Raw genomic sequence first — 9,638 nt, 5'->3', positions numbered from 1 at the left:
TATATATATATATATATATATATATATATATATATATATGCTGATATAAAACTATTAAACAGAATATATGTATATAAAACGCTGAAAATATTGTGTTGGAATTTGATGGTGGACCCTGCTGCCCGACTTCCAGCTAAAAATCGTTGAACCCACCATCATCACGCCAATGTCAACACGCCAGCATGTAAAGGCAGCATACGTATCATGATTTTCAAAAACTAGATCGTTCAATTTGGCAACCTTGAACACTTTTTTTAACATGACAAAAAACGTGGGTCGGGCAGATTTATGATTTAAGCGAAAAGCACACAACACACGAATTTTGGAAATTTGATGGTGAACGTACCCACGTTTTTTGTCATCAAATGTATGAACAGTCATCACAAGAACCTGCACAGCTCGAGCAGTCATTGGTAGATCCCCTAGGGTCGGAAGAAAAATTTATTTTCTACTTTTTAGTCCACGAGAAAAACGTGGTTTTTTAAAAAGTTTTTTTAAAGTATTTTATTAATATTTGTAAAATAAGTTAAAGTATTTCTACAACCTAAAAATATTATGATGACTTTAAGAACCAAAGGTTTGCTTTGTTAAATCTTGGCTAGGAAGTTTATTTGCTTAAAATATCCTACACATAATGAAGTACCTTCATTTATTATTTATGCGGTTACCACTATTAAATTCTTCCTGTAAGTTTATAATATCATCCTATCTGTTTTATAAATTAAGTGCTTGGATGAAATTTTCAAAATTAGTTTTAAATATATAGATACAAATAAATATTTTTATTGGGAGCACCTTTTACAGCCAAACTAGCAATTTTATCGTTATCCTTTTTAGTATTAAATGTTGGAGAGATCTATCATGGAGACATGTTAAAAATGAATGCCATTGTATTACATCGTAATGTATATTTCGAATTTCTTTTTATATAAACAAACAAACAACAAAAAACTATCTAGTTTCGGTTGATTAAATATAACAATGTTATAGGGAATTGTTTACTTGCGTTGAGTTGTCGGAAAAAAATTCTGGATAATATAATCGAACAGTATCACGCAATGGAATCAGACTACAGGTCTAAGATTGTACACATCAGAAGGAAGAAACAGCATTAGGGGGTTTCAATTTTTAGTTTTTTTTTTCTATTAAGCTTATACTAGTGGCGGAACTAGGTTTCCCGTTTTCGGCTGCACTGCACAAAACAAACCGATATCCTACTACACCCAACTCATCCTTTATGAAGTCTTTTAAATCAAAATGATTCCCTTTTCCTAGACCCAAGCTTCCGTTACATCTCTTTAGGACATCCATTTACGACATCCATGCGGGATAGGCGTTCTGGTGCCTAGGCCATTATTTCGAGCCTCTTTTGAGTTAGAATGTATATATTTTATTATTAATTTACTTTAAAAACTAGTTTTATTGTGTCGTTAATAATTGAAGCCAATATTTAAAAAAAAAATATATATCTTCCACACACCCTCAATCGATGCACATTTTTTAAAGCTAAATAATTCACCCTCCTCCGAAACTAACGTTACATTTGAGTATATAACACACACCCATTTTTATTTTTGTTTTATAAAACTGCTATTTGTGTTTTAAATAGCCTATTCAATATTTGTTGAAATGTATAAAAAAAACTTTTCTCATCCAGATCCAGGTCTGACAAAAATATCTCTGGACTTATCCATCTCCCATTGTCCTGCACTATAAAATAGTAATACCGTACAAATCACATTTAAGAGCAGAGCTCTACTATACTCTACCTCAGAGGGCATCTCATCGTGTTATAGAAGTTCTGCTGCTAATTTACAGACGACTAACACATAGTACCTCAGCTCAGATGAACTAAATAACGTTACTCAATTCCATAGGAGAAAAATAACTTACAGACTTACTGAAACGGAAGAAAAAAGTAAGGGAGTATCTTCGGTGTCCTACAACGGACTCTTCCGAAAATAGATGTGTTAGGTTATATGTAGTAGTTTAAACTTAAGTTTAGTTTTATTGTTTTAGGGATAAGGGTTCAATCTATGGTAAGATTTTGGTCTAGATTTGAGTCAGGTCAGGAATAAGTTTAGCATTGACGTGATCCAGGCATATTTTTTATTTAGTTAACTACAGGGTATTTAACACCCCTGTTTAAAGAATATTCCAATATAGTGGTATTGACGGAAACTAAAACATAACTAAACAACAGAACCACTAGCCAGCGGGGAAACAGCAGCAACCAAATGAAGCCTTAGCCTCCGGAGCAAACAACAACAGACATGGACAAAACGATGCTAAAAATTAAGCGAAAAAAGGAGGAGAGTCTAGATACGGTAGAGGAAAGACAAATCAAAGCATCTAAAACCAAAGAAGACAAGACAACAACACGAAATCAAACTGACACGTGTCAAAAACAAAATACAACCGATGCTCAATTGAAACCTGTTTTAGATACTGCCGTGTAGACCTTCTCCGTAAAAATTATACACGGCTGCAGATATTGCCGCGCGTTAATCGAGACTATAAACGGGGCATATGAGCCTGAAATCAATATTCACCTAGAATTTTCAAACTGCGACTTCCGCCAAACCCTTATGTCAAGCATAATGATTGTCTTTTACCACACCAAATAGCACCCCGTTTCTATCGAATACCAGTGTAACGATAGTAAAGAAAAGCAAACAATAATACAAATATAAATAAACCAGGAGTGATCGCCCCTAAACTTTTCGAATATTCTTATTTAACACTACGGGAGAAGGGATATAGACATGATTTTTAATCCATTTTAAATTACTTAAACTTTTAAAAATAGAATAGGATCTCGTAGAAAAAAAAAGAATTGCGCACCTAGTAAACGCTAAACAATATGTGTAGAATGGTGCGAAATATTATAACTTTTTTATAAATTCACACGCGCTTTTGAGAAATCGGAAATAGCGTAAATTACTGCTTCCGGTCAATGGAAATTACTCAAAATTTAAAAGAAGGTAGAGAATTAGATCTTTTACTTACTTGTGAAATTTCATTTAAATACCTGAAACAAGTACTTTAATATAAAACTTAGATATAAAACTTCATTAACCTATCTGTAACGGTACTCAAGTTATCGTGTTCACACACACACACACAGACATACGGACAAGATTGCAAAACAAGATAGTAAAACGTCAAGATTTGTAAAAATCGCGATTTTTGCACGATTAAAATATTTCTCTATACTTCTTATACGAGAAAGTTATAACTTTTAAAATAATAAGCTTTTAAATGCGTCAAAATGTTAAAAAGTAATAAAATAGTAGTACAATAATTGTCAGTGCATATTTTTTTTCAATATTTGATTTAATTGCTACGTTTTATTAATTAGTCCTTAGACACAAATACTGCCTAAAAATGGTGACATCTCTAAATGGCTTTCAGAAAGAGACTGAGAAAAAAAAGAATTTCGTTTATTGCTTCTCATTTTTAATCTTGATTAATGACAATATATTGGTACCTCACGATACAAGTTTAATTTGTTTAGTATCATTGCTCGTATGTCTAAATGCTCATATCTCTAAGCAATTTTCTCAATTGAAATTAATTGAAATGCAATTAATCCATTCCAGCTACCAAAATGCAACACCAGTTGTCTATATTACGTTTATGGAATAAGAAAAGTACATGTAAATACTACAAAAGTTGTTTAACTAAATAAATAGCCCGTTGAAGGAGAAGTACAACGGGCGCTAAGTTGAAAGTGTTGTATTTTGTTTCTAAATTGAAACTAAAAATAAACACCTCAACCTCAAATTTAACCGGAAACGAAAATTGTAATTAATACAGGATTGTTACAGCCGGCTTCTTGTGTATTTTGGGCTCGTTGGAGACAAGTGTAAAATTTTAAAAGAAATACACTCCACAACGAGAATTTGTTTTATAGGTGTATATTTATTATCAATCACACGAACACATCAAAAGAAGAAAACACTGACTAGTAGGTACACGATGTTTACACGACAACTGCTTACACACTCCTTCGCTCACACACTTGTTTTCACGCTTGAACACCACTTTTGAGGGGAGGCTACTCTCACACACACTCTATCCGTGACTACACACTTTCACATGGACATCTTTGTCACAAGGATATTTATCGCTAATCTGATTTTTAACCGGATCCTGAAATTAAGCGAATATGAAAACTTAAATAGAAACGGGAGAAATTCAACTAGAAACAAAATTTTATTGAGAAGATTTTGTTTTATTTTTGAAAAATCCAGAATGGATATTTTCACTGAATCCGGAAATTTTACCGGAGGGATACGGAAATTTTGGCAGAAACGGAAATTTATTAGGATACAAAATTTTATTGAAAACTGAACTTTATCCTGAATCTTTTATCTGATTTGTAAATTTATCCGGATACGTTTAACTTAGAACCTTAAAAAGTACGAAATTTAACAAAAAACGGAGCTTTATTCGGAAAAGGCATTTTAACATAAATCTAACATTAAACCACAAATACAAATTTTGCTGTAAACAATATGTAATCTGAAACGAAATTAACAAACGGAAACGTAAATTTATTCGGAAACGGACATTTAACCGGTAACACACGTTAAGTTAAAACGGAACTTAAAACAGAACTTTATACGGAATCGGAAATTTGACTCAAACGGAAATTTAATCACAACCTAAAATTTAACTTAAATAGGTATGCCTACCTTAATAGGTACTAAATTTAACTAAGAGCGGACATTTTTTCGTAACCGGAATTTTAACCTGAACCGGAAATTTAAACCTAAAATGATACACCTAATAACCCTAACCTTAACAGTAATCCGAATACTAACGCTTACTATATACTATACTTTTCCGGTATCTTTGTGTATATCAACTTGCACTTCTAAAATTATGCACGTAAATAATGCGTTTATTTTTTTCGTCTCTTTAATCAATAACGTCATCATTATTATTGTTTCGTTCTTGGCATTCAATTTTTAATTCTATTTTTACATTCTTTTTTGTGTGTGTATAGCCGCAATCTCTAGACATTACCACAATACTTTATCAGATAAACTTGATCTACCAGTAACTATTGCACATTCAAACAAAATTTGGTTGTAGATCATACACCTAAACCTTGGCCAAAATCTAACACCCTTGAGAAATGTCGCATTCAGAATTTCTCTCAGGAATCTACTCGGGGGTTGGGTGTGCGTTTAGAGCGCACCGAAGAACGTCTACCGTTCCTGGAAAACACACACACACACACAAACACACACACATACACACATATATATATATATATATATATATATATATATATATATATATATATATATATATATATATATATATATATATAAAACACACACACACACAAACACACACACATACACACATATATATATATATATATATATATATATATATATATATATACATATTCCTTCTCGGAATTTAAAGCCCGACCATCCCCCTACACCCCCTTCTCTACCCCCCACTCCCACCCGAAAATTTCAAGTTTATTCATAGATAAAACAGACTAAAGGTAAACCCTACAATTATAATCTAGACCGGTTTCTCCTATTGTTTACCGCTTAACCTCATTCATGTAGTGTTTCTTTCAGAGTTTTTTTTCTCCTGGATGGAGAGAGGGTACTTGAAATTTTCCTTGGATGGGGGGGGGGGGGGGGGAGCAGATACTGATAAAAGTATGTATTCTCTATTTAAATTCTATTACGTTGGGGGGAGGAGGGGGGGGGGGGTGGTTCTTCGTCGTCGACAGACAGACAGACAGACAGACAGACAGACAGACAGACAGACAGACAGACAGACAGACAGACAGACAGACAGACAGACAGACAGACAGACAGACAGACAGACAGACAGACAGACAGACAGACAGACAGACAGACAGACAGACAGACAGACAGACAGACAGACAGACAGACAGACAGACAGACAGACAGACAGACAGACAGACAGACAGACAGACAGACAGACAGACAGACAGACAGACAGACAGACAGACAGACAGACAGACAGACAGACAGACAGACAGACAGACAGACAGACAGACAGACAGACAGACAGACAGACAGACAGACAGACAGACAGACAGACAGACAGACAGACAGACAGACAGACAGACAGACAGACAGACAGACAGACAGACAGACAGACAGACAGACAGACAGACAGACAGACAGACAGACAGACAGACAGACAGACAGACAGACAGACAGACAGACAGACAGACAGACAGACAGACAGACAGACAGACAGACAGAATAGCGAACTATTATTATAGAAGCCTGAAAGAAACTCTGCTTGCAGACCATTTACAAGATTAAACAAATAAATTAGAGGGTAATGTTAGTGTCTATCTTATAAAGTATCGACGACGTTATTATTATTGTGTAATGTTTTCGTCATTAGAGTTTAATTATTTTTTTACCGTAGGATCAATGACGTCATTTATATGTGTGTACTTTTCCTACTTTAAAAATGTTAAATTTCGTTTCATTTTAATAAATTACTATTAATTTCATATGACTTAACAATAGTTCCCTGTGAAACATTTTCTTTTCTTTGTATTTTTTTCTATAGTGTGGTTGTCAGACTGACAAAATACCGAATCTATAATTATAGATAAAATAATACAAGATATTGCGAAAAAAAACCCTGATGTTATAAAGCGTATTTACTTAATAATTATCATTAAAAAAGTTTTAAACAACCCACGTTTTCTGATTGAACTAAAAAGTAGAAAATAAATACTATACATCACAATAATGCAAGCGATCACTCTACTATAAGCGATGAAAAACGTGGGGCGCCGAAGTAAAAGTTTTTTATCGGTCATTGTTAATATAAGATGTAAAAGTTATATTATTTTTGATTAGATAATACTATTGACTTTTATTAGGGAGCGTGTAGAGAGTCAACAGTATTAGAAACTGTAAGAAAATCACGATGCCCCACGTTTTTCATCGCTTATAGTAGAGTGATCGCTTGCATTATTGGGTGTTGCAGTAATACTTTGCTATATAACATGCTATTTTTCAAAAAATTATATAAATTAATTGGCAAGCGCTAAAATTATGTTTTAGCTGTCAAAAATTAAAACAAAATATTAAGTATTGATTTTTACGTGTTTTGAATTATTTAATTCAAGATAAAATATTGAAAATAATTTTTGAAATAATTAATAATATTAATTCATTAATCCATTCAAAGTTTTGGGAAAACTTCCGCCAGGGAGAGATAAAATTTTTCAAACTAAATGAATTTTTGTGATCATGATTCCCATTGATAAAAAAACATGGCGGCTGCTTGTTTCTTGACTTCGCTTCAACATTTTAAACTCATCATGAACTCCCAATATGCAACAAATATACAAAATTTCAAGTCTATTGTGTACGTACGGTTGGGAAGTAATGTATTTGCATTCAATTCTGACAGAAAAGTTTTGTGGCGGTAAGTAAATTAATTATTTTTAAAAGTTAAATCTAAGACCTAGCAAGCCTAGCCCCAGGGGACATTACTCCTACTGGACGATTTGGTAAACAGTAAACAAACGATTATCAAGTTCGACTTTACACTTTATTTCAGCATATTGCAACTAGATCTAGATCTAGATATCTAATAGTTATTAGTAATAGATCTCAATCTACCTGATCCTAAATCTGTTCTTTATACTTCCTTAACTAGAGTCTAGATCTATACTAAACTAATCCCTCTAAATAAAATTTGACAGTGATTAGAATAGATTTAGTGATTAGTGTATGTTTGTTTGTAGAGATCTGATTGCAAGTACTTATCTAAAGTACAAGTAGTGACTACGACTAGTCTAACTAAGTGCAGACTGTAGACTACTGAGGATGTTAGTGTTAGTGTAGTTCAGTTGAGCATAGTTACTGAAGTAGACTTAGTAGAGAGTGAATGAATGCAACATTGTGAGTGTAATAAATTAAAAAGTTAATAATAGGACCTACTGATAATTAATAATTAATGACGAAGTGACTAGCCGGAATAAGATTTTTCTATAATTCTAGATCCAGTGAGTAGGTCTCTGAGTCTATATATATTTTTTTCTAGATGTAGCTAGTTAACAACAGTGCTAAATCTAGTTAGTAACTTGTCTAGAGAAATCTAGATCTAGAATTATTTAGTAATTTAGTAGGCAATAATTATTATAAATAATAATATTATAATATTAATAAAATTAAAATGTTGACATCTGTTGCTACTGCGAACCTATCTAGATTTGATTTAAGAAGTAGATTTAAAGTTTAGTTGACTGCTAAAGATTAAGAAAGTCTGCTACTAACTAGAGTAGTAGGCATATGCTTACTTAGAAATCTAGATGTAGGAAGTTTATGTGTAAATCTAGCAAGACCCAGTTATTTTAGTAGGCATTGAATTATGGTTATTAGATCTAGAGTTTAGATTTAGTAAGAGATTTGTCAATATTGACCTGAAGTTATAGATTTAATGGCTAGTTTTGATTGCAATTTTATTTATATTTTTGATATGCTTATTATGTATAAAAATGTAAACTATGATTATAAGACAAAATTTTAAGTATAAATATTGTGTGTAAATCTATTTTTCAGAATACCTGAATTAAATCAGTGCATATAGACCTCTAGTAAACACAGAAGAAAGTACCCTACACATGTTCCAGGCAACCTTAACTAAGACTATCAACAAAACATAGGAAATCAAATGTGTTTTAGAATGAAGATTTCATCTGAGTCTGCAATTTATGAATAACAATATTTGATGCAGGAAAAAATTAAATTCCCTGAAATTAAGGGACAAATATTACATTAAATAAAATGCCTTTATCTTTAAATACTTAATAAATTATTAATTTATTTAATAGAAATTGAACTTGTCTTAATCATTGAATTTGTTTATTGATTGTAATTGTTAATGTTATTGTTAGTGTATGAAAATATTGTAAACAACATTGAGAGTTGTAAAGTTCCTGTTTCTAGCCTGTTTGTCCATGGATCAGATTGCAAAGAGTTCAACTGTTCTGTGAACTTGGCATTCGAAGCCATGATGTGGTCAGCACTATGACAATGCCTTTACTTTCACTGATGTGAGTTAGGTACCCCTCATTGCTGGGTGCACACAGGGACTTTTTACTGACTTAAACCTCAATTTAACTTGAGACTTTGGGTTAGTAGTAATGGCAGTCTAGCGCCAGTGTATTTTTCTTCATATAAAATTTGCAAGTTAAACACTGTTTAGTTTCCTCAATCACTACAGCTTTCCAAAATCACTGAACTAACAACACACACAAACACAAAGAACGTATTAAAACAACACTCAATAAAAATAACATAAATCTTAACACTTGATAAAAGATTTATTTAGGATATATCAATATATATTTTTACAATGACCTACAAATACTAAATTGGGATTCATTGGTCAAGCAGTAGAGCACACAATTGATAAACCAGAGAAGTGGTTTGAGGGCTTGAGTACATTATCATTAAGGGTAACTGGCTTGAGATACTGACTTTAAGTGTAAACCACACAACTGTTTTATTGGTCTAAGTAAAAAAAACAAGACATTATTAATATTATTACAAGTGGAACATGCTTCATCTGTGGAATAATACTTTCATTAACAGTAA

The sequence above is a fragment of the Physella acuta genome, unplaced genomic scaffold (genome assembly GCF_028476545.2).
Source record: "Physella acuta isolate Inbredline_101_S28 unplaced genomic scaffold, ASM2847654v3 ptg001141l, whole genome shotgun sequence".
Classification (NCBI taxonomy): domain Eukaryota; kingdom Metazoa; phylum Mollusca; class Gastropoda; family Physidae; genus Physella; species Physella acuta.
The sequence above is the reverse complement of the archived record's forward strand: the minus strand, read 5'-3'. Positions refer to the sequence as shown.